This window comes from Pleurodeles waltl, chromosome 7 (genome assembly GCF_031143425.1).
Source record: "Pleurodeles waltl isolate 20211129_DDA chromosome 7, aPleWal1.hap1.20221129, whole genome shotgun sequence".
Taxonomy (NCBI): Eukaryota; Metazoa; Chordata; class Amphibia; order Caudata; family Salamandridae; genus Pleurodeles; species Pleurodeles waltl.
This window is the reverse complement of record NC_090446.1, coordinates 1265515950-1265543052: the sequence shown is the minus strand read 5'-3', so window position 1 is coordinate 1265543052 and position 27103 is coordinate 1265515950. Positions and strand designations below refer to the sequence as shown.

General features: G+C 43.6%; 1 protein-coding gene and 1 pseudogene across 2 annotated transcripts in view; one reads left to right on the top strand and one right to left on the bottom strand.

Moving 5' to 3' along the window:
* Positions 1 to 26754, bottom strand: part of LOC138246152 (histo-blood group ABO system transferase-like) — a 384171-nt gene extending 357417 nt beyond the window's left edge. The window contains exon 1 of one of the 2 annotated variants that reach the window (XM_069200434.1): positions 26517 to 26754. The gene's annotated coding sequence lies outside the window, so the exon portion shown is untranslated. The remainder of the gene's footprint in view (positions 1 to 26516) is intronic. The other variant, XM_069200432.1, reaches the window with a different exon arrangement.
* Positions 3768 to 4459, top strand: LOC138247017 (rab-like protein 6 pseudogene; annotated as a pseudogene).
* Positions 26755 to 27103: the final 349 nt, after the last annotated feature.

The following is a 27103-nucleotide window of genomic DNA, read 5'->3' as shown; positions in this document are numbered from 1 at the left end:
CCATGAAGATGACGACAACAGAACTGCAGTGATCTGACAGTACCTACAATGACACAAAGGTAGGACAGTGTTACTTCATCTTTCACTGACGTTTTCTTGTTTATCTTTGTCACTGGCATGCTGTTTTTCCCACTTCTATGCCCACCCACTGTAACTCATTTTGTAGATGTTGGTGCCCCACTATCACTCCTGCTGTGATCACTGCAGCCAACTACAGGCTTTCCAATGTGAACATTACTGTACATTTGAAATTCAATGCTTAACCTGGTTAAACAAATACATACTTTAATCATTTGACATACTCCATATTTGTATTTTTTCAAAGGGTGTTTATTTATGTGCTAAGGAGTAGAGGGGCAAGTGCATTGGGCTGAGGTGATGATGGAGGAATGTCCAGGGTATAATTCCAGTCTATATGGTGCACAGGTGCATTGTCCATGGGGACATAGGAAGGGGAGCAGTGGCAGCTCAAGGTGGACAGGGTGACAGAGTGGAACACAAGGGTGACAATCAGGAGAGTCTCATTTCCTGGAGAGAGTCTTGGCAATAGTCTCTGGCTTCTGCCTGGATCACAGAGAAGGTTTGCAGGGTGGTTCTCCTTCTGCAGGGGGAGGGGTGCTGGTGGCCTGTTGGTCCTGTGGCGGGGCCTCCTTTCCACCAGCGGCAGCGGAGGTGGAAGGCAGTTCAGATGTCTGGCTTGTGGCAGGGGCCCGCTGTTGTGAGGCTGCCTCTCTCATAATGTTGGCCATGTCTGCCAGCACACCCTGCAATGGAGACCAGGATGGTGTTAATGGCCTGCAAGTCCTCCCTGATCCCTTGGTACTGTCCCTCCTACAGCCGCCTGTTCTCCTGCACATTGGCCAGGATCTTGCCCAGTGTATTCTGGGAATGTTGGTATGCTCCCAGGAGCTCGGTGAGTGCCAACTGGAGAGTCGGTTCCCTGGGCCTGTCCTCCCCCTGGCGCACAGCAGTCCACTCAGTGTCCTGTTGTCCTGTGCCTCTGTCCCCTGAACTGTGTGCCCACTGCCCTGTAGTGGTGGACACACTGCTGAATGGCATGTCCTGGGTACAGAGGTATGGGTACGATGGGTGGGTACTGAGTTGGTGTTTCCTGAGGGGGGAGGCTCTGTGGTGGTGTGTGAATGTGGCTGGGTTACTGACTGTCCAAAGGTCCATGATGGGCCAGGTTGGTCATCCAGATCCAGGCGTCCAGAGTCGCTGTCATCACTGTGGGCCTCTTCTGTGGGAGGACTGGATATTACTGGCACCTTTTCTCCGGTGACAATGGCTGGGGTACCTGTGGGGATGTGAATGCAGTGTTATTGTTTCTGTGTGTGACATATTGTGCATCAGTGGGTTGCCCTTTTTGGTTGTATTCACTCTGGCAGCTTTCACTTGTGTGAGTTGGTTTGTGGTGGGCTAGCTGATTCTCTCTAGTGTGCATGCTTTAGTGATAGGTGTTCATGCAGGTCTGTGAGTGGTGTCCATGCATTGGTATGGCATGCAGGGCTTGGCATTGGGATGAGTGATATGTGATGGTAGGGTGTGTGGGAGGTGGTGGAGGGATGGCAGTGAGGGTGAGGGTGAGGGTATGAGATGGCATGCTGGTAGGGGGGGCGATAGAAATAGTGAGTTGACTTACCAGAGTCCAGTCCTCCTGATACTCCTGCCAGGCCCTCAGGATGCATGATTGCCAAGACTTGTTCCTCCCATGTTGTTAGTTGTGGAGGAGGACGTGGGGGTGGACGTGGGGGTCCACCGCCAGTCCTATGTACAGCGAGTTGGTGTCTTGCTGCAATGGAATGTACCCTGTATGTCGTTCCACCTCTTCCTGATGTCGTCCATGGTTCTTGGGTGCGGTACCACGGTGTTGACCCTGTCCACGATCCTCCACCATAGCTCAATCTTCCTAGCAATGGATATCTGCTGCACATGTGCACCACGTATCTGTGGCTCTACCTGGATGATTTCCTCCACCATGACCCTTAGCTCCTCCTCTGAGAATCGGGGGTGTCTTTGTGGTGCCATGGGTGTTCTCTGAGTAGTGTGGGTGAGGCTGTGTAGGGCGATGTGTTGGTGTGTGTGATGTAAGGTGTGTGGGTGGTGTATAGGTGATGGTGGTGTGTGGGTCTGGTCTTTTCTGTAGTCGTGGTGTCAGTCTGTTGGCAATGATTTGTATTCGTAAGGGGTTGTGGGTAATGTGGATGTGTGCTTTATAGTGGTGTGGGTGTGTGGTGTGTGTATGGGTGTCAGGTGTGTGTTGTTTGAATTGTCCAATGTGATGCTGTTTTGTATGTGTGTGTGTATTTTAAGTGCAGCGGTATGTACAGCCAATGGTTTACCGCAGTTGAATGTCAATCGTGGTGATTCGTGGGTCATAATGTGGTGGGTGTTGTTCTGTTGGCATAACGGTGTGGGTTTTGATACTGCCAGTTTATCACTGACCTTTGGTGTGGCTGACTTGTGTCTGTGACTGAATAGTAACGGATTGGTGTATGTGTGTCATAATATGGTGAGCGGATGTCTGCCGCGGCAGCGGTAGGTTGGCGGCAGTCAGAGTGGCGGGAAGCGGGATTTTCCGCCAATGTCATAATGAGGGCCATACTCATTTACAATGCCAAAATCTCTAATTCTCACAAATGTGAGACCTATTGGCATTTTCAATGCCTGTTTCACATTATTACAGCTGTACTAGACGCTTAGGGCCTGATTTATCAAACTTTCAGGCAGCGCAATGCAACAAGCCACCTTGCTGCACTGCACTGATTGGAAGGGAAAGGCCCTTGCATGAATACTGTAACCCTAAGTTTGTTCTCTCCAAAATAACAGTATCCAGTGGCAGCTGCCATACAATTAGAGTGGTGGAGTGGCATTAACAGACTTGAAAAAAAATACTCACATTCTTTTCTTGACAAAACGTCTGCCTCGCTTTAGTGTCTTTGAAGATCTGTACCCAGGAAACTGCAGTACCCAATCATGGCACTGCTCTCATACTGTTAACCAGCATGAGAGAAGCATCAGGATTGGAGGCAGTGGCCTCTCTTAGCGTCTTAAGAGCACTGGAGGCCTGTGCTTTCTCTAACACAGCTGTCTTAAGACAGCTGGGTTAGAGAAGCTTAAAGTGTGCATATCAGTTTGGCCGTCGCAAGACAAAAGAACATGTGCACCTTAAATATAGTGCACAGCTCCCTGCTCCCACTCGGCAGCAAATGCCCCCCCCGTCCTGATAGTTGGTTCAGGATGGAGTGCTAAAAAACAAATGTTAATAAATAAACTTGATTTCCATGTTATTTTTCAGCTGCTTTGGGGCATTTTCTCAGCTGGTGATGCTCTTCCCCTCTCACAGAGGAGCCGCTCCTGACTGTATCATCGATGTACAAGAGTGCTGGGGCTCAGTGACCTAACAGAACTTGAGCCCCCCCTGGCAAATTACTTGGAGGGATCCTCCTCCGAATTAACTTACGGGCTCTCAGGCTAGGGTTCCTCTAGGTGTCTAATTTTAAACAATGTAGAGGTTTTTTAGGTTTCCCTAGTGGCCGGCTGAGCTAGGGCCCAAAATCCACTGCTATACGCATAGCAAAAAAGGGGTCCGTTTTTAATGGAAAATGATGATGGGTCCACGTTGCGTTTTGGGCTGTTTCCTGTTGCGGACACTAAGCCTGGCACAAAATCTTACTTGGAAGGGGTAAGACATTGCAAACAGAAAGCTTTTTGGCCTCTGCTGCTGTCAATGGTTTTACAAACTAGAATTTAATCTCAGTCCAGCCATGGTATTTTTGGTGTTGATGAAGTTGGACAGGTACGACTGGGTTCCTCTTGAGAAAAACAAGATAACTGCTGGATTACAGGCCATAAACTAGGCACTGCAGAGGCATTTTGCTAAGGGAGTCCAGTATAACATGAACATGCTCAACTGTGTTGACAGGAACACATGAAAAACCACCTCGTGGCACCAGGTCCAAGGAAAGAAGTTTGCCAAAGAGTACATACCAAAGCAGGAGAGTTAGGTCACCAGCATACACCAGAACTACAAAAATGGTGATCATATTGTGAAGGTTGAAGTAATGGACTTGCTGGACAAAAGTAAATGCAAGAAACGTGGGAAGGCATGAAACTGGAGAATGAGCATCAAACGTTTGATGCTCAGATTGCACTTAAAGCAGAGTTTCTTGATGTTTTACAGAACTGTAATGGAGTTGTCATGATACCCGATATCACCAAGCAGTGGACATTAAACTACATATTGCAGGAGCTGCCAAATGTGTCAACCCATGTTCTAGTTTGTGTACCGGGTAACCATAGGGATGTGGACATAGAGGAGCATCGTGTTATCCTTCCTAACGACTTTCAAGAGTGCAGTCAGAGACTTAACAGGTGTATGAGATCGTCTTACATTTGCTATTCTGAATCTTCCATGAAGAAAAGCTTTGGGTTAAAACAATCTATATACATTTTTTAATTAGCTCTTGGACCATGGCCGCAGTTCCATTCAAGTGCTGGGTAGGTGATTATTAAGTATAATAATATCAAGTGATGTCTGCACCTTATTTAATGACTAACAATGCCCTGAGCAAATATATCAAAAATGAACTGCATTGTTGCTGGCTCCTGACCGTATTTAATTATGACATAAAAGTTGTTTGGAACTTTTAGCTTAAGGGTGAACTTCCACCAATTTGTCAGTGAGTGGTGTCTACAATGTTGAAAAATATAAAATAAATACATTTATTTGAAGCTCCTAATACTAATACTTGATGCAAAATATCTCTCGCCACAATGGGAAAACAAATTAGTTTAAAATTTGAATTTAGTTAGGGTTGGGGGTAAGTTCAATCTGCATTTCCGTTAAGGAAAATTTACATTTAGACCGAATACTTAAATGTAAGTACATTGGTTATTAATAAAATCAACCCACAAGTTGGGGGATTTAATTGTTGGTGGACTACTTATTTATTCTAAGATGTCTTTCCAATGCATATTGGTACATATATATATGTACCACCATAAGTAGTTAATAAATAAACTAGATTTCCATGTTATTTGGAGAAGTGTGGCACAATGGTTAGAGCAGCAGATCCTGATGCAGAGATCTGGTCCAGGACCAGGGTTCAATTCCTGCATCAGCGGGTCTTGGGCTCAATTCCCTTGGACCAGATAATTCTCACCTTGGTGCCTAATCTAATTAATGGGTGTAACTCTGTGCAATGGACCAGATATTTGTGCCTAATCTAATTAATAGGTGTAACTCTGGGCAATGGGCCAGATATTTCTCACCTTGGTGCCTTATCTAATTAATGGGTCCCACTCTGTAACTCTGGACAATAGCTTGGTTAATCTCCACAACTGCCCTCACAGTGCTTTGATGCCTGGCTTCACCTTGGGGGTGCCCAGGAGTGGGCACCTCACAGGGAAAAGCCAGGAGGGGTTCTACAGTGGCTTGAGACCCTAACAGGTGAGTAGTGCACTATACATGTGCAAAGTTTTAAAAACATTTTTTTTACCAAACTACATATTTTGAGGAGTTTCATTTTCTTGCTTATTACTTGAGATCCTTCCCTGGGGGATTCCTGTAGAGAGAATGCGGTTCAAGGATTGCAGAACAGCCTCTCGGAGATGTTAAACAATCCCAACCAATATGACAAAAGCGTAGGGTCTGCATTAGAAGCGGTTGTCATTCCTAAGGTGGCAGAATGGAAGACCCCTAATTATTTCGTGACAATTGTTAAAATAGTGCTGCTTTGTGGAGTGGTAAGTTTAGAGAGGTCAGAAGTACCTCTTGCACATATACAGAAAAGCCCTGAGCAGTGAATATATTTTACATGCTCCTTTTCTTGCCAAATTTAACGGTACTCCTCAAGTGCAAATTACATTTCTCTGATATGCTTGAAACTCCCTGAGAATACAAAGCAGGAGTGTGAATCAAGCAAGGGAATAAATCAGTCTGACTTTCCCAATGGTGGGCAACAGGTGCAAGATCAAAGGAGAGGAAACACTTATGTTACATGCGTGAAACTATAACCGAGGAAGGCTGTCAAACAATGCAATGCAGAACAACTGGAACCTGCTGAAGGGACAGAACATACTGAATCAACAGAGGTGGGTAGCAATAATGATGCCAGCAGGATGATCAGGAAGGTAGATTGTAGTTCTTGTGAACATAACCACTGCTGTAGTAGGTTGTGAGCTTGCCAATTCTCTATGTGGTGTATCCAAAATTCATGTTCATTAATTCACAATGAGTGGTGATGGAAGAGTCCTACCCCTACATTTGGGAGAGTCAATGGAGAGCACTATTGGGCACTGAAATTTGGCCCCTAAGCAGACACATGAGAAGCTATGGAAATTGAGTGGGGAAGGTTGAATTTGGCGTCTTCGGTTCTTCTTTTTCTTCCAAGGTGCGAAAATTGTGTTCTGTTTACTTTAGTGTAATTATATAGAGGCCACTGGAGTGAAAGAGCTGCTGGAGTGGGAATTTTATGGGAGTACTATTAAAAAATTAGCAAAACATACAGCATATCAGTGAGTTTTCAAAGGATTCAAATTGGCTTGAATGATTTTTGCCAATTCCATATTCTAGTTAGGCATGAGAGATATTTAAATTACTGCAGTAAAATATTGTGTTGTACAAATGTTTTTTTTAAAATTATGAACGCTTGTGTTATTTTCATCTGCAATAGAGTAGTGCAGAATAAACCTCATAACAGACATTTGCTGCGCAGAACATTTTCCTGACTTTCTTGTAAATTTTTCCTGACAGGGATGGCCTTGGTTGCCTGCAGGGCTGCCTGCTGTTCTCCTGCCTGATACTAGTAAATCACATTTTGCTCCAAAATCATAATTTTTTATAATTGTGCATGAAATACACAACATTTTGCAAAAAAATAAGGATTATCTGACTAGCATACTTTATGGCACTAAGACTGCTTGTATAATAATAGCGCAAATGGGGCTGTCCTACAATTCACCAAGAGATATTCCTCAGAAGTACTCAAGAAGGAGGAGAATGGCAAGGGTTAATAGGATGCAGCATGAAGGCTTCATTTTGGGCTATAGAGAGGCTCTGAAAAACAAATTGCCATTCAAAGTTGACCGTTCTATGCATATAATAGGTTCATTACAATGGATTGTATCAAGGATCTATGGCTATGGGGTTCGGTGCTCCCCCACAACTGACCAAAGAAATTGTGTGATTTTCAAAGGTTTTTTACCGACATGGGGAGGCTTGGGACTCACAGCCATTGTCCTCTCTGCCCACAAATGGACCCCATGGCAGAGTTGCAGGAATCCTTGCCGCCCCACCCCCTCCCTCACCAACACAAGTCCTGTTCCATCAACGTGAGGCAGTGGGTGTGGGGACATCTTTCCAGAGGTTATCCTTGGATTTCTTGGGTACTGCGAGGGGGCAAATTTGCTCTTGTGTCTCTGATTCAGACTCTTGTAGCAGCATGGTAACAATACTACCTCTTGTAATGCTCCAAACCTCAGATGAGCTAACTTAACTGCCAACTTCCTGAATGCTGTAACCTCCCTTCTGTAGTGGTGGGGAGTGGCTGCCCAGTAGTATGTTTGACCTTTCATATCTATGTTCACGAGACTGCACCTGAGACACCTGCATTGGCTCCCAGTCAGCAAAAGGATCACCTTTCAACTTCTCACCCAAGCACACAAAGCCCTCCACAACAAGGGACCGGAATACCTCAACCGACGCCTCAGCTTCTACGTCCCCACCCGCCTCCTCCGTTCCTCTGGCCTCGCACTCGCTGCCGTCCCTCGCATCCGCCGCTCCATGGCGGGTGGGAGATCTTTCTCCTTCCTGGCGGCCAAGACCTGGAACTCCCTCCCCACCAGCCTCAGGACCACCCAGGACCACTCCGCTTTCCGGAGACTCCTAAAAACCTGGCTTTTCGAGCAGCAGTAACCCCCTCTTTCCCCTAGCGCCTTGAGACCCGCACGGGTGAGTAGCGCGCTTTATAAATGTTAATGATTTGATTTAGGATCCGGGGAGCAATGGGAGTCACAAGGCGGGCAAGTGGAGCTACAACTTGGTGTATTGCTAACCAAATGTCAATTTCCAGGCTGCATACCTGTGCTGCCCGCCCACATTCATTCAGCGTCTTGCACGGACAGACCTTCAGCTGGTTCCAGTGCAGCATACAGTTTGTTTACAATGTACTGTTCTAGTTGTAATTACTTCCTACTTGGGTGGGGAAAGTTTGGGTCCCCACCTTGGGTGGAAGGAGTTACTGCAATGGATACAGCCAAGGAAGGGTCTAAGCTCCCTATATCGGACACAGTGTCCCATAAGATTCCTTCCAGGTCTGCCAGTGGTTCAACGTGATGGCATTACTTAACCCCTTAGCTGCTGGGCCTTTTCCCCCCCAGTGCTGAGCCCATTTTTGGCTATTTGGGGTAGTTCGCGCTTAGGGCTTCATAACTTTTTGTCCACATACGCTAACCACGCCAAATTTGCGTCCTTTTTTTCCAACATCCTAGGGATTCTAATGGTACCCAGAGTTGGTAGTTTCCCCTGGAGGAGACCAAGAAAATAGCCAAAATACAGTGAAAATTCAGTTTTTTCCAAAAAATGGGAAAAAAGGGCTGCCGAAGAAGGCTTGTGGTTTTTTCCCTGAAAATGCCATCAACAAAGGGTTTGTAGTGCTGAAATCACTATCTTCCCACCTTTCAGAAACGGGCAGACTTGAATCAGAAAACCAAATTTTTCAACACAAATTTGGCATTTTACTGGGACATACCCCATTTCTACTATATTTGGTGCTTTCAGCCTCCTTCCAGTTAGTGACAGGAATGGGTGTGAAACCAATGCTGGATCCCGGAATGCTAAACATTTCTGAAAACTAGACAAAATTCTGAATTCAGCAAAGGGTCATTGTGTAGATCCTACAAGGTTTTCCTACAGAAAATAACAGCTGAAATAAAAAAAATATTGAAATTGAGCTGAAAACAACAGCCATTTTTCTTTATGTTTTACTCTGTAACTTTTTCCTGCGATGTCAGATTTCTGAAAGCAATATACCGTTTTGTCTGCTGGACTCTTCTGGTTGCGGGGATGTAAAGGGCTTGTAGGTTCATCAAGAACCCTAGGTACCCAGAGCCAATAAATGAGCTGCACCCTGCAGTTGGTTTTCATTCTATACTGGGTATACAGCAATTCATTTGCTGAAATATGAAGAGTGAAAAAGAGGTATCAAGAAAACCTTTGCATTTCCAAAATGGGATCAAGATAAGATTTTGAGGAGCAGTGGTTATTTGCACATCGCTGAATTCCGAGGTGCCCATACTAGCATGTGAATTGCAGGGCATTTCTCAAATAGACGTCTGATGATAAATGATACCTCACTTGTGTGGGTAGGCCTAGTGCCCGCGACAGGAAATGCCCCAAAACACAACATGGAGACATCCTATTTTTTTTATAGAAAACACAGCTGTTTTTTCCAAAGTGCCTACCTGTAGGTTTTGGCCTCTAGCTCATCCCGGAATGCTAAACATTTCTGAAAACTAGACAAAATTCTGAATTCAGCAAAGGGTCATTTGTGTAGATCCTACAAGGTTTTCCTACAGAAAATAACAGCTGAAATAAAAAAAATATTGAAATTGAGCTGAAAACAACAGCCATTTTTCTTTATGTTTTACTCTGTAACTTTTTCCTGCGATGTCAGATTTCTGAAAGCAATATACCGTTTTGTCTGCTGGACTCTTCTGGTTGCGGGGATGTAAAGGGCTTGTAGGTTCATCAAGAACCCTAGGTACCCAGAGCCAATAAATGAGCTGCACCCTGCAGTTGGTTTTCATTCTATACTGGGTATACAGCAATTAATTTGCTGAAATATGAAGAGTGAAAAAGAGGTATCAAGAAAACCTTTGCATTTCCAAAATGGGATCAAGATAAGATTTTGAGGAGCAGTGGTTATTTGCACATCGCTGAATTCCGAGGTGCCCATACTAGCATGTGAATTGCAGGGCATTTCTCAAATAGACGTCTGATGATAAATGATACCTCACTTGTGTGGGTAGGCCTAGTGCCCGCGACAGGAAATGCCCCAAAACACAACATGGAGACATCCTATTTTTTTTATAGAAAACACAGCTGTTTTTTCCAAAGTGCCTACCTGTAGGTTTTGGCCTCTAGCTCAGCCGGCACATAGGGAAACCTACCAAACCTGTGCATTTCTGAAAACTAGAGACCTAGGGGAATCCAAGGAGGGGTGACTTGCGGGGCTCGGACCAGGTTCTGTTACCGGGAATCCTTTGCAAACCTCAAAAAGTGGCTAAAAAAACAAGTTTTCCTCACATTTCGGTGACAGAAAGTTCTGGAATCTGAGAGGAGCCACAAATTTCCTTCCACCCGGCGTTCCCCCAAGTCTCCCGATAAAAATGATACCTCACTTGTGTGGGTAGGCCTAGCGCCTGCGACAGGAAACGCCCCAAAGCGCAACGTGGACACATCCAAATTTTTGGAAGAAAACAGAGGTGTTTTTTGAGAAGTGCCTACCTGTAGATTTTGGCCTCTAGCTCAGCCGGCACCTGGGGAAACCTAGCAAACCAGCACATTTTTGAAAACTAGAAACCCAGGGGAATCCAAGATGAGGTGACTTGTGGGGCTCGGACCAGGTTCTGTTACCCAGAATCCTTTGCAAACCTCAAAATGTGGCTAAAATAACACGTTTTCCTCAAATTTCGGTGACAGAAAGTTCTGGAATCTGAGAGGAGCCACAAATTTCCTTCCACCCAGTGTTCCCCCACGTCTCCCGATAAATATGATACCTCACTTGTGTGGTTAGGCCTGGTGCCTGCGACAGGAATAGATCACACAACGGTCAATGTTGGTCCTTACGTGAGGCAGCTGTTGACCCTGGGGTGATCCATTCCTGACACAGGCACTAGGTGTAGGCACTCAAGTGGGGTAGTGTTTTTATCAGGACAGGTGAGGAGTCACTGGGTGGTAGGAATGTTGTGGATCCCAGCATATTCCTGTAGTTTGTGTGACAGAAATGCGAGAAAAATAGAGTTTTTTTTCAACATTTCAGCTTTGCAGGGTATTCTGGGTAAGAAAACTTTGGGGAATCCACACAAGTCACACCTCTGTGGACTCCCCCGAATGTCTAGTTTCCAGAAATGTTTGGGTTTAGTGTGTTTCTCTATATGGCCGCCGAATCCAGGACCAAAAACACAGGTGCCTGCCTTACAAAACCAGTTTGTTTTGCCATAGACAATTTTGATGTCTCCACAATATGATTTGGGTGGTGGAATTTGGGGCTGAACTAAATTGGGGAGCTCCCAAGAGAGCACTCTCTCTCTGCTTGCCGCCGCATTCACCTGCTCTCTGGGTTGGCCTAACCCACTATTACCCAGTTGCACGAACAGCTTGCGAAGGGACAGCAGGACTGTCCTCATCACCTCCCTCATAATGTACTGGAAGAGGAGTTTTCGAATGGGACTCCTCTGACTGAAAAATCACTCCCAGAGTCAGCGCCATTGTCCTATCCCTCAGATGCTGTCTCAGTATCTGATTTCTCAGTCTCTGATCCTATGTCAGAGCGGTCCTCTATAACCCGAGTGCAGGCAGCAGTCATCCATCAAGATGCCATCTCTGCTATTGGCTAAACTGTTGCTCTAAAACACTAGCCTACGTAGACAGTCACAAAATCGATGGTGTGTGTGAGATACGTGCAACAGTACATAAAATACAGATGTGGTTTTTGCAGTAGGCATATAAACCTTCTGCGCTTCTTTATGGCACTAAAACTGCCACTAGACAAGTCGGACCCTTTTCCCCCCAGGGAAACCACACACATATTGACAAAAGTGATATATATATATGACAGCCAACCACCTGAAACTCAACTCAAGCAAAACCGAAATAATCCTCTTTGGCCCACACAAAAACACCTGGGACCCCCCATGGTGGCCCACCACGCTAGGCCCTGCACCCACCACCGCCAACCACGCACGCAACCTCAGCATCATCCTAGACTCCTCCCTGTTGATGACCCAACAAATCAACGCTCTTACCTCCTCATGCTTCAACAAACTCCGTATACTGAAAAACATTCAAATGGATCCCCACAGAGACCAGAAAAACTGTCACTCACGCACTCATCAGCAGCAGGCTTGATTACGGAAACACCCTCTACGCCGGCACCACTCTAAAACTCAAGCGCAAACTACACGCATCCAGAACTCAGCAGCACGACTCATCCTCGACCTCCGCCGACACGAACACATCTCTCCACACCTCAAATCCCTCCACTGGCTCCCCATTGACAAAAGGATCACCTTCAAGATCCTCATCCTCGCACACAAATCACTCCACAACACAGGCCCTGCCTACCTCAACGAGAGTCACCTTCCACACCCCCACATGAAACGTCCGCTCAGCTGACCTCTCTCTCGCCTCTGTCCCCCGCATCAAACACACCACCACCGGGGGCAGATCCTTCTCCTACCTTGCACCCAAAACCTGGAACGCACTCACAACCCACCTTCGCAAGACCCAAAACCTACTTCTTTTCAGAAAGGGCCTCAAAACCTGGCTTTTTTAATAGTGAACCTCCCAGCCCCTTTCCCTCCCCCCGTCCCCCCCCAGCGCCTTGAGACCCTCACAGGTGAGTAGCGCGCTTTATAAATCTCTTTGATACAGATCTACCTCTATATATATATATATATATATATATATATATATATATACATAGATATATCTATAGATATATCCATGTACCTAGATATATCTATCTACATAGATATATATAGATATATATATATACATATATTTTTTTTTTTGTTATTGTATGGTTTCCTTGGGGGCCAAAATGGCCCCCAGGGAAACCCTACAACATCTAAAAAAAAATTGCCCCCACAGGGGATCACCCTGCCCACGGTGCGACCCCCTGTCATTTCATTTTTTTTTATTATTTTTTTTTTGGTAGGGGGCACCTACCTTTTAAAAAATAAATAAAAATTATGCCGGGGGGGCAGGGGGGCCGCCCCCCCAAAAGTGAAATCCCTGGTGTCTAGTGGGGTTTCCTGGCCCCCGATCGCAGCTGTGCCGCCCCCCAAAAGTGAAATCCCTGGTGTCTAGTGGGGTTTCCTGGCCCCCGATCGCAGCTGTGCTGCGACCGGGGGGCAGGAAACCGTTTCAGAAGGCCTCGTAAGAAAGGGGAGACTCTCCCCTTTCTTACGAGGCCTTCTGAAACTGTTTCAGAAGGCACAGCTGCACAGCTGCGATCGGGGGCCAGAAACAGTGCTGCGATCGGGGGGGCCAGGAAACCTGAAAGTGTTTCCTGGCCCCCGATCGCAGCACAGCTGGGACCGGGGGCCAGGAAACACTTTCAGGAAGGCCTCGTAAGAAAGGGGAGACTCTCCCCTTTCTTACGAGGCCTTCCCGAACGTGGAAAAGGCCGTTTTCCCCATCAAAGCAGTAAGCCGCCGCAAGGCTGCTTCCTGCTTTGATGGGGAAAACACCTTTGCAACGTCAGCGCGCCTCGCGGCACGCTGACATCACAAAGGGGCGGGTGGGGGGAGACACGGTAGTTTCCGTGTCTCCCCAGGGAAGTAAAAAAATAAATAAATAAATCCTCGGGTGCGACGCACCCGAGGATTTATTAATGCCCTTCCTGGTGTCGGCCACTGGTCGTGACCCGCACCAGGGAGGGTGTGTGGCCGACGCCCGCACCAAAGGGGTTAGCACTTGGGATGGCCACTGTTAGACCTGACAGCCTTAGATTTGTCTTACCCCAAACTTTTTGCCTGCCTCCCTCCATTTTCTGACCTCATTTTTGGACTCTGAGCACTGCTAACCAGTGCTAAAGTGCTTGTGCTGTCTCCCCTGAATCATAGTAACATTGGCCTAACCCCAACTGGCATATTTAATTTACTTATAAGTCCCTAGTAAAGTGCCTGTAGATTAAATGCTAGTAGTGGGCCTGCACTACTCATTGTGCTACGCACTTCAGAAGCCACAAACCATGGCTCAGGTTTGTCATTACAGAGTCTTTGTGTGCATGTTTACTTCCACCTTAACTTGGCATGTAAAACCCTTTGCCAATTCTTAAACTCCCCTTTTATTATACATAAGTCACCCCTAATGAAAGCTCTATGTGGCAAATAAGACAAGGTGCTGTGTCAGTAAAAGGTAGGGCATGCACTTTTAAGTTTTGCATGTCCTGGTAGCGAAAAACTCCCACATTTGTTTTTCACTACTGTGAGGCCCACCCCTATCTTTGGTTAACATTTGGTATTCTTTATTAAACTTTTAAGCTGTAATTCCTGATAGAGAAGGAGTAGCTATATCATGTTTCATATCATTGGGATAGTAAAATGAAAAAAATCCTCTTTACTGGTAAATTTGGATTTAACTTTACTATTTTAGAAATGCCACTTTTTAGAAAGAGCACATTTTTATGCTTCATAGCTCTCCGCACTTGCAGCCTCTCTCCAATACACATCTTGATTGGGTCTGAGAACTCATCTGCAATCTGATGGCTCTTCCTGGGAAAGAATGGAGGGATGGGAGGACACTTACACCTCAATATTCAGTGCCTGTCCCCACACAAAGGGCTGATTACACACTACTGATAGTCTAGACCAGGGCTGGGAAGAAAGGACATGTGCACTTTAAAGACCCTTCTTGGAAGACTCCTCCACTTCAAAGGCACAACTGGGTACAAGTACTGGGCCTCTGACGCCGCCAACTCAGTGCACTTCTGGACCAGTGAAGACTCTGTCAGGAAGAAGGATTGATGTGCTGCTTAAAGGACTGCTACTCTGCTGGTTTCCCTGACTTGCTGGACTCTTGCCTTGCTGAGTCGCCCTGCTGCCTGCTGTTCTCCTGCCTGGGAGAGAAGGACTGGACCTGTATCACTTGAACCCAGAGGGACTCAAGGACTTGCTGGCTTGCCTCCTATTTTTTAAAGTCTCAGGGGCACAAAAGACTTCCAACTTGTTCCTGCAAAGAACCACACATCAACCTTGTTGTGCCAATTGGAACCAGTGTATTGCCTTCACTGTTGAAGATTCACTACTGCATTGCTGCTGCTGTGAGGCTTCAGGACACTGAATCACCATCAAGGACAAAGCAGTACTGCTGCAAGAATCAGAAAACCACATTGCCAACTGTTCCATGCATCATCCCCTCTATGTGGCCTGGAATCGATGCATATCCTGCCTGTGCATTGCTTTCTTTAGCGTGGACCTAGAACCGATGCATCAACTGCGTTTCTCCAGTCGGAACTGACGCATCTCAAGGACCAAGGTATTTTTGCTCAGCGGGCCCTACGTAGGTCTTGTGGTCGGCCTGCGCTCCATCGCAGTAGGCCTGATGTTTTGACTTTGGCATGGTCTAGCATTGCAGTTGGTGCTTTCTCCTTCTAAGCAGTTTTGTTTATTCTCTAAAAATTCACATCTCAACTTCTACTTATTGGATTTTTGTCCTTTTGGTCTTGTTTTCTTCATGTAAAATATAATTTATTATTCTAACCTTGTGTGGAGTGTTTTTGTGGTGTCTTCACTATGTCACTGCTTGGGTGTTGCACAAATACTTTACATATTGCCTCTTATGTAAGTCTGACTGCTCTGTGCTTAGTTACCAGAAGGTTTGCATATGATAATTTAGGGTGTGTTTGTGACTTACCACACTAGAATTGTGGTCCCTACTTGGACAGGGTGAGTACCTTTGCCAAGTAGATACCCAATTTCTAACAGCCACTTATAAATTCTTGACCTGGAATGTTCATCACTAACAAATAAATACAAAATTCATTCATTTCTGCACCAATGAGGTATTCACACTGCTATGCTTCAAGAGACCCACATAACAGTTGCAGAGGGGCGAAAGATACAGGACAAGTGGCGACATAGACTTATGGCCAGACGGTAATCCTCCTACACTAGAGGAACACTCATCTGGATAAGCCTTGGGGTCCCCTTTGACTTTATATCAGTTCTTGATTACAATAGGTGAAATGTATTTATTGAGACAGGCTGAACGGATGACTACTCATGATAGGGAATATATACAGACCCAACATATGACAATCATTATTCTTTGTTTCCCTGTCTGCATTACTGGCATCATGGCCTCATCTTCCCTTTGCCATAGGTGGCAACTTCATTCGTATATATTCGATGCACACATTGATCGCTCACACCCACCACTACCCAATGCCCCAATTATCTCTACTGCGAAGGCCCTACAAAGCTGGCAACAAAATTGGGCCCTCATATATGAGTGGCACCACAGATGCCCCTAGGCCAGAAAAAAACTTTTACTATTAGACACTACACAATTACACATGTACATGCCAGACTGGATCGGTTTGTTGAACATATCAGCCTCATACCTGAGATATATATCATAGATCGCGTGGGCCATACCAAATTATATCACAACCTACTACTACCCCATTTTGCCTGATCAAAGGGCACTCCACCTATCCCCACATGGAGATTGCAAACTGCTGCCTTAAAAGTTGTGGTATTTCAAGACTCACAATGGGAATTTACTGATGCATATGTCAGGGAAAATGCCAATGAGACCATCCCTCAGTCCACTATCAAGGAGGTCTTTATGCTCACCCTACATGGTCACTGTATACAGACCTCCATCAGACTGAGAAACAATTAACTACCCAGCTTGCCTCACTAGATAGGTGCATATGGAACTTAGAAGGCCAGTCATGGACAACTCAGCAGTTTCCCCTCCTACAAGCTGCTAGAGAGAAACATGCCACTTTGATAGAATGCCAGCGATGTATCAACTACACTGCATCAACATGACAACATGACGAAGACAATAAACTGAAGAGCTTGGTCGCATGGCTGACGAATCCCAAAAAAATTCACACGATCACCACCAAAATCAAGAACACGTGTGAGGCGCTACAATGGTCAAAGACATCCATTAATGCTGCCTACCTTTAATATTACACAACACTGTACTCTGACACAAGCACTAGTTCAGATGCTGTCATTGATGTCTCAGGCTTGCCATTGCAAGGCCCATGTGTGCAGTTTCACTGCCACTTTGACTTGGTATTTACAAGTACTTGCCAAGCCTTAAACTCCTCTCTTATTACATGTATGTCACCCCTAAGGTAGGCCCTAGGTAGTCCACACAGCAGGATGCTATGTATTTAAAAGGCAGGACATGTACCTGTGAGTTTTACATGTCTTGGTAGTGAAAAACTTCCAAAGTTTTTTTTACTACTGTGAAGCCTGTTCCTCTCATTGGCCAGCATTGGAAATTCTGTTATATATTTTAAGTGTTAATTTCTGATCTGAGAGGAGTAGTCTTGTTATGTTTAGTATGGTTGAAATCATGGTAAGAAATCCTATTTACTGGGGAAGTTGGATTTTACATTACTATTTTAGAAATGTCACTTTTTGAAAGTAGGCATTTCTCTGCACTTAGTGCTCTCTGTGCCTTACAGCCAGTCTCCACTCAATGCTTGTTCTGTTCTGATTGGCAGCTCCCCTTGTGCATTCCACCCAGACAGCCAAACAACAGGACACTCAGCTGCATCTGCATTCATCTGCATATTGCATATTGATGGGTCTTCCTGGGCAGGAAGGTTGTAGGGGCTGTCACTTACATGTCAAAGACCCATGGCCTGCCCTCAAACAAAGGACTCATAACCCTCCACAGGGATCCTGACAGACAGGGCTGGGTTAAAAGGGGAACTTGTGCACTTCAAAACTACTCTTTGAAGTTTGCTTCGCTTCAAAGGCACTTTTGGGTATATTTCCTGGTTTGTGACCCCACCAAATCAGAAACATTTGGATCTACACATGTACTCTGTCAGAGGGGCATGCTTGTCTGCCTAAAAGATTCATCTTGACTGCTTTGCTAGAAGGACTTCTGGCTTGCTTGTTGCCTTGCTGCCTCCTGACCCCTGACTGCTGGAAGGATTCTGTTTTTTTCGATAAGTGCTCTCCAAGGGCTCGGATTAAGCTTGCCTCCTGTTCTGAGGTCTCAAGGCTAAAAAATCACTGCATCACCTGTCAGATCGGCAAAGCGCCTGTTGCCTCTGGATTTTCCACGCATCATCCCTTGCCATAAAAATTTTCCCGCATTGCAGTGAAGAACCAAGGCTGAACTCCTGGAAACCGAGGCATTGCCTTGCAGTGTGGAAAGAAATAGCACATCGCCTTTGCTGCACCAGAAAAATTGGTGCATCACTTTACTTTTTGATGCATCTCCTCTTCTGCGGCCCCTCTACATTGTTATTTTTGACGCATCCCAGATACAGTGTGTTAAAAGGATACAACCACTAATTCTTAAGGATTAAGACTCATTTAAACCTTTTAAAAAGTTACATCTTGACTTGCATATTGGATTTGCGTTGTTTTGCTCTTATTTTATTCACACAAATATTATCTATTTTCCTTAACTGGTGTGGAGTACTTTTTTCTGGTGTTTTCACTGTATTACTGTATGAGTTATTACACAAATACTTTACACGTTTGCGTTCAAAGTTAAGCCTGCCTGCTCTGTGCCAAGCTACCAGAAGGTGAGCACAGGATAATTTAGGTTGTGTTGTGACGTGCCCTGACTAGGATTGTGGTCCCTACTTGAACAGGGTGCATACCTCTGGCAACCAGAGACCCAATTTCGAACCTCCCAGATACATATCTGTCTCTCTTATTTGCACCCCTGCCCGTTCACAACAAAGCACTGATGGCTCACTGGGCGAATGCTGGCCTCACCACAGTAGAGCATCTTTTTGAGAATGGGACAATATCTCCCTTTGAGTCTTTTCAGGCCAACTCAAAACTCCCTCTGGGGCCTTTCTCACACACAGAAGGCTTTTGGCCCTAATGAAAAAATGGTGGCACATTACCACCGAGGCATCACCTATACATGGCTAAATACAGCCACTGTAGCTCAATAAATTACTGCAATCACTCCTACTCCCCCGTGGATAAGCTTAAACCTCACAGGGGAACAAACTTGGAGCACACACTCACAGACAGGGTATGTAACAAACTAATTGAATATCGACAAAAGTTTTTCTGTAATGCTAGAATACAACAAATACAATATTATCAGCTTCACAGAACATAGCTAGTCACCCCGAGTGCTTAACAAGCTTCCACAGTTCACTGCCCCTGCTGTCACATACACAAGCCGGATGTTTACCTTATGATGTGAAGTTGCCCTCAGATAGCTATGTTTTTGGCAGCAGTTGTAAGCGTAAATACAACGTACCACAGGTAGAACCGGTTACACTACCCCATAAGCTTGTCTTCTGGGAACTGTGCCCGCCCAGACAAAGGCAAGCCTGGCACAAAGTTTATAGATGTGTCGCAGATTTACCACTAATTCTAGCTAAGCATGCCATTGCAAAGCATTAGAAGTCCCCTTTGGGATCTTCTATGCAACGTGGAAAAGCACGGTCCTGTACAGTGTGGAAGCATGAGGCCTCCATAAATTAGTGCTTAATTTGTAAATAAAAACGTGCAGGTGCCCAAAGCTCTCCTGTGAAACATGCAACTGCTGCAATTAAATGTGCACAAAAACAGAACATCGAGCCAGCGTAATACGAAAGCTTTCTCGGGCCCCTTTAATCCATTCACAGCCACTCTCTGCCCCTTCAGCTCACTCTTGTAGCCTTCTGCTCTCTCCCTTTGAACACTTTTTCATTTTTCTCTTCCTTTGCCTTTCCCATATGTGCCTTTTGCTCACAGTAAATGCCTGATGCAGAAAGCTAGGACCCATATTTATACTTTTTTTGCACCACATTTGTGCTGCGTTTTGATGCAAAAACGGCGCAAAGTTACAAAATACAATTGTATTTTGCAAGTTTGTGCTGCTTTTGTGTCAAAAAATTATGCAAATGCGGCGCTAAAAAAGTATAAATATGGGCCAAAGTGCCAGCCCTCAATGCACCGGTAACAACCAGCGCAAATTAAGCACTGCCACATATACTCCATAGCATGGTAATCGGATGATCTATGTACAACCCTCACAGAAGGCAGGGAATGCCCTGAGGCCCTCTACTCCACTGTGCACACTTTGAGCGATGCCTCCCCTTTTAATACATACCTCTCCCTATTGACCTTCTACTTGATCCAGCACTCTGCTCACATCCCCTACCCTGTAAACAATGGAAAAATGTGGGCACCCTCTTCCCTCATAAACATCCCACGTTGCCTTTCACACTCCATCTCCAAGAGTGCCGCTGGCACCCCTTCATGGTAGTATTTGCATGACGTTGACCCTCTTTAAATCTTGGCTTTTGGGAAACTGTTAGTGTTACTTGTATTGTCTTTATTCTTCCAACACGCCGTGTACAGTTGCACAGTTGGCAAATGCAAGGAAACGTGTATCAATCCTTCTCATTTGATCCTTATGCACAACCAATGACTTAGGATTTAGGACTTAGACGGCTGAGCTCTACGGTGTTGATCACATTGAAGCCTTTCACTGTCCGCTATGCACAATTTGGCTTACCTATATGCAACGGTGGGGTTATATGTTATTTATTGGCCATAGATGGAGTTTTGAGAAATGGTGTGACATTTATAAGATTGTACCCCTTTTCTCATGTTTGAAAAACAATAAAAATATGTTATTAAAAAGCGTGTTACTTTGCTTATCTCTTGCATGTTACCTTTTTGTACAATGGATATTAGCAGATGTATTTTTCTCACACACACCCTGGAGGCAAGAGCATGAGCCCACCTACTCAGCTAAGAATTATTTTTCTGTTTGTTTTGAGGTCAGATTTAGGATTGTACTATTTGATTTGAATACTATGAATATAATATAGATACACTGATAACCTTGCATCTGAATGAGTGCTCCTGTGTTATTTATTGAATTCAGAGAGTACATTACATTTTGGGTTGTGTTGAACATCATTGATGTTGTGGTGTGTTACGCCTATAAGGGTTTGTGATTTGCAGCTTGTGAACTTCATATGAGTAATTCTCTGTGACATGTAGGAGGAACCTGTGCACTACTAAGTTGTCCACTACGGACTTATCTTGTAGCTTGAGGTGCACATGTTGGCTAAGGCCTCTAGATACAATAATTTTTCCAAATATCTTGGCAGGGCACCGGGACATGTGTTGATCTCACTCAACACTACCTGGACTCATGATGGATACTTTAGGTATTGATTTTATTACGTGTGATGGTAACAGTACCCTTTAGATAATTGGTGTTTTTTCATTTATATATTGGACAGGAATTGCAAGGAGTATGTCTACTGTAAACCAAAGGATAGAGGAGATATCTATTGATGGATTTGCTGTGTTATGTACATAGAGCTGGTGTATCTATCTTGAATTTCAAGAACTTGTCACGGAATGTAACTGAGGGAGCGTAGTTTAAACATTACCTATTTTTAGATGTGAAATGCTTATATTAACAACGCTGCATTAACAATATTATTCATTGAACGTATTTTAAACGTGGAGAATTATCATATGCATAAACTAATGTCGACTGTAAGAAATAATTGCTTGTATTTTGATTAAATTGAATATGTTAACACGTACAATGATTGCATTTATTAGAATCCATAAGCCTTAAGTTAGCGTGAGTCGAAAAACTAGCTGTGTAGCTCTCATATTAAAGAATATTTTTCAATTTCTCCAGTGTGCTGACTTGCAAAAGGCCATGACCCAGCTTTTGTTATTTTCTCCGCTTATTGTATAATTGACCGTTATATTCTCATCCGCATGCTAGTTGCTTTAGTATAAAATTGTACGCTTTGCAACAAAATATGGACACTTTCAAGGACACTGAACCACGGAAAAGAGAACTCTTGACCCGAAGAACGTGCCAGAAAATGAAGTAACCCCGGATGTGCCACCTACGAAAAACGTCAATTATGAAGACCAATCAAAAAGTTGTAAATTATCGTAAAATGACAAATGCATTACTTAATGTATAATTTGATAGGTTACAGATAGTGGGGTGTAGTGACTATCCAATAGAATTTTGGGGGAATGTATTATGGAAAAGGGATAAAAACCCATGACACAAGAGACTCGAGAGCATTAGGTAGGGAATGATATCGATTGCATCCAGAAACTCTGTCACTTTGTTTGGTGACTTGAGACTTAATAAACCCGTCCTCACCCTTAGTCGCCCCATTGCATTTTCCTCCTTATGAGGGAAGTGTCCCCTGCCCTTAGACTAGATAGACTGACGGCGATCTAACTGAGGTCCTGAAGACGAAGACTGATCCTGTATGCTGATCTATTCTGAGGAGGGTAATTATGCTGTTGCTATTGAAATTCATTTATTTGCCTTTTCTTTCTAGGTAACAACTGCTGTGTATTTTTGATTAGAGACCTTAGTCAGATGTTTTCCAAATTGATGTTCTAAATTGTTTTGCATGAAGTCCAACATGCTGATGCTAAGTGTGGTTAGGTGAGGCATTTCATCTTGACTGACGGTACTGACGTGACTGACATGGTGCTATGCTGAACTAAACATATATGAGGTTTTACGCGTCTAGATTTGTTATCTTCATATTACTATCTTATGTTCGTGATCTTTGCATTATTACCACATTGTGATTATGCTCTTTTGCTTCTTGGTTTGAGATTAATACATTTGCTATTAGATTGTAATCAATAGGGAATAAAATTCACAAAACTTCAATAAGGTGTGGTTATTCATGACTGAAAGGTCATGGTTGCGCCGACGGTTTAGCTTATGTCTAAAGTGAAATATATTGTGGTGATATATTTTGACAATATTATTGATATATTGCTTGATATATTGATCAGTTATCTCGTCTTACGGTGTCTCACCACTGGGTCCAAAGATTCATCGGCCTAAAACGAGTCCTGATGTGTATAAATTAACATAGAAGGATGCGTTAACATAACATTACAACATGGCAGCTGTGGATTGCTGATAAACTTGGGAACATGTTAATGACTATTGATGCTTGTGATCGCTATTGAATTGCTCTTCAGTTCGCTGTAAATTAACAGATAGGAAATACTGAAATTCTGGAGGGTTTAACACCAGTGACCTGGATATTCCTATTATACATCCAGTTTGACAATACCTATAGGGTTTATGTGACACATTTCAACATGGTATCTGTGCAATACTGAAGAACTTGAGGTCGTGTTGACTGCCACCTCTGTTTGTTTCTATTGTTTATTTAATGTGTAGTCTGTGGGCAAGGCCGTATGACCGAAACCCACAGGGGTTCTGCTCATCCTTTTCAATAAATTAATTTCATAATACATCTCAAATCTGAAATCAAATCTGAAGTGACCGTCTTCTTGTCTATTCAATAGAGTTTTTCTGTAAATGTTATGGGGTAACTCGTGCCCTGTGACTCGCACCAACCACGCAAGGACCGATCCAGGAACTAAGTGGGGACTTTAAGTTTGGACATATAGATAAACATACAAGTCTAATTAAAAAGTAGACTTATTAAAAAAAAAAAAGTATATGCAATAGGTATGTACTAGCGGACATGGGGTAGGGTGTTGATATTTTATGGATGACGAATATTTCAGAAGATGTACTTCGCACTGAGTGAGGTCATTGAGAGAGAACAGGAGGGAAGAAGTGTGGGGAGGCTGCCCCTTATGTTTTCTAAGTTGTATTGGTGTAGGTGCGTACAGTAGGACTAATAAAATATGATTATTTAAACAATCTAAGATATTGTGATTGGGGAGAGAGTCTGTTTCACCATCAACAATACTTTAAAAAAACAATTAGTTACACCATTATATATTTAATTATATAATGAATTCAATATACACTTAGCTAAGATGAGAAGACAAAAAGACCACTATGTATTGTAGAGGCAGAGTGATGTACAGACTAAGGAAACAATGTGTAAAGTCTGTTGCTTTGATGCTACGAGAGACAGGAAGCAGATAAAGCTGGTACAAAGCCGGGTTTGTATATCGTTGAAAAAATGTATGAATAAAATATTAATCAAGATACATATCACCAAAATCATAATGGTATATGTGCAACAATTTATCACACACAAGTAGGTGGTGAAAGAATACCTGATTTGGCCCCATTTGCCACTTCATGTCTTACTGCTTGAGTTGGTTTTAACATTCCAGAAATAACATTTCTAAGCCCCCAGGTTAGTACTGAGTGGTGCTGTAAACAGAAAGCAAGGGATTATGAGAGTTGTAGGCTCATAAACTCTCATACTTTCAAGGATGGTGGTGTACTTCGGAACCCTGCATACTTTTGCCAAGGGTCAGTTGCGTGTCTTGGTGAACCAGATTCTAGGAGATGTAGGCGTGTGTTACGCCTCATGATGCACCAGGAAGCAACCGGATTCTGGTAAATGTAAACCTGTATGTGTTGATACTTCTTAAAACACCTCCTTATGTCTTAATATACAGAATGTGGATATGAAGAGCCAAAGAATAATCAAATATAAGGTATCAGAAGCCTAGTGAATGAAGAGTATATGTTTGCAAACATCTTGGGAATCAAATATCAAAATAAAATAAAATGATGAATATGATTATACTGCTGGCAATGAAAATGGGCAGTACACAGTACTAACAGTTCAATGGTATGAATAAGACATGGGGTCATCTGTTACATAAACAATAGTCTGTTTCAAAAGTGAGTAGATGTTGATGAGAACAATACTCCAACGAGGTCTAAGCCATGAACATATACTTAGATATGATGGTTGGAAAATAGCAAGTGTCATAAACTTATTACTGTAAAGCTATTCATGCTATGTCATCATATGTAAGAAAAAATCATCATTGTTCTCTATTGAAAATAACTCTTGAAAGGGGTGTTTGGTTATTATACATAGATGGTTTTATAATGACTGTCCATTTAGGATCGTCCTCATAATGCTTCATATTGGGGAAATACACTGTCAGTTTAATGGTAAATCATCCGTATCTTAATGCAGCTACAATTTTGGAAGATATGTGTCTTGATTTTCCATGTTGTCACATCCACATTTTAGAGTTTGCATGAGAACTTAATAAAGTATTTGATGCCAGTATGTTCTGAGATGGTAAAGGTGTGCTGTTTCATGGTGTGCAGAGGCGAGGACTCTGTCAGTATTCTCAGTGAAAGGGCACACGCAGCGTGTGCCCCAGGGATGGTGCCTTATTACCCTTGGCAGATCTCACAGAAAGATTTGTTTGAGATAGTTGCTTAATATAGTATTTCAACGCCTGGTGTGTACCAAGAGATCTCAGAAGTAAAAACTCTTCTTAAATGAAAAAATCAGGCTAGCCAAGAGTCACTCTAACTACTTCATGAGGGCAATTTCTTCCAAGGCTCGCTTTGATAAAAAGGTCCATATAATGCACCATCAAAAAAGGGGCCAACCTTTATTATAACAACTGGACTGTCCCTAATATACCTGTGCCAATTCCCTACTGAATCAACAATCCACAATACCAACTAATATTAGCAAGCGAAGTTTAACTGGATGAGGACACTGCAGAGGTTCACACCAAAGCAGGTAAAAGTATGTACTGATGCCCTTTCTAAAGTGCCAGTTGTTTAAAGAAAAGCAAAAGGAACTATTATATGTGTTACATCGTTATATGATGAGAATCCTAATGTTTCTATAGCACTCTACAGATTTACATCAAACCAAAAAAGGATTTCTAGTCGATGAGCCATTATATTTTATTTTCACTTGGTGTAAACTCATCCAGCAATTTTGCTCTAACCTTAAGCAGAAATCTCAAGACAAACTGGGAACCTTATAACTTTTTGCGCACTTCTAAATCTACATAAAACTTTATAAAAAGTTCAAGTGGCCACATCTATCTCTCTATCTATCTATCTATCTATCTATCTATCTATCTATCTATCTATCTATCTATCTATCTATCTATTTATCGATATTAAGATATATATGTTGATATACACATATTTATCTAGAGAAAAGTAACAGAGCTAGAAAAGAAAAAGAGAGTTCGCTTAGTCGTTTTGATTTTATGTGGTGCACTATACAATATTACTCTGAACATTACACAAGGTATTTTGAGTGTGTGCAACTTTAAAACTTCACTTGTGTAAACATTAAGGGGCAGATTGGTGTGGCACTCAGTGCAGCGCCACTTTCCTAGCGCCCCTTAGCGCCCCCCTACGCCCACCATGTGTGCACCTTATTTAAAATACGGAGCACCATGGCGCAGTGTAGCAATGGGGCAATAGCGTCATTTTTATTGATGCTATTGATGTACTGTGTTGGAGTAGCGTCAACATTTTGGCACGACTGCAGATTCCATCGGGGCTCATTATAAATAATGGTATGCCCCCTTTTAATGCCTGCTCAAAGCAGGTGTTAAAAGTGCGGAAAAAATGGCACAAGGAAATCTCTTACATTTCCGTGCGCCATTTTTTCGTCCCCCTAAAGGAGGAACATCCCAATTGCATACATTGTGTCCGGTGCAGTCATAATGTGGTTCAACCGCTTACAAGAGCTCGGGGCTCTTAAATCTGCTCCTCAGTGTTTGCTAAATCTCAGACCAGTTACATAATAGACATTGTTTGTTCAACTCACCTCATGCCAACGTCCACTCATCACTAAATCTTCTATCTGGCTCCTGCTTGCCGGCCTCAGTGACTACGTCTGTCTGGTCCGTCTTTTCCGGTAGTCAGGCAGATGACGTCTGTTACATTTATTTCTGTCTTTTCACGTCTGCATGGTCTTCTTTGTCTGCACGCATATGCAGCGGGAAGGAGGGAGAGAAGTGGCAGGGCTGGTCCGTCAGGAACTCAGATAAGTTAAGAAAGTTAATACTTTGCAACCAGATGCACGGGGAGGGCCCTTCAGGACAAAGAAGGCGTTTCTGATGTGCTTCAGGCGTTTCAAACATTCGCCGTGGCATGTTCAGTCAGCCACTCACCTCAAACAGTATGTATATCTTTTTCTCATGTTACGACCCGTGAATCTGTTGAATGGCGGTGCCTAAATGAGGAACATTTTTAATGAAGCTTGGGAGGAGAGCTTTCTAACATGTTATAGTTATATTTTCTTTCCACTATCACATTTTAATTAGTCACAGTGTGCAAACTACAACCATATGTTACATTTCTTCATACACGTATTATCTCCTGAAACGGTGGTTTTAACTATGTGAAACGTTC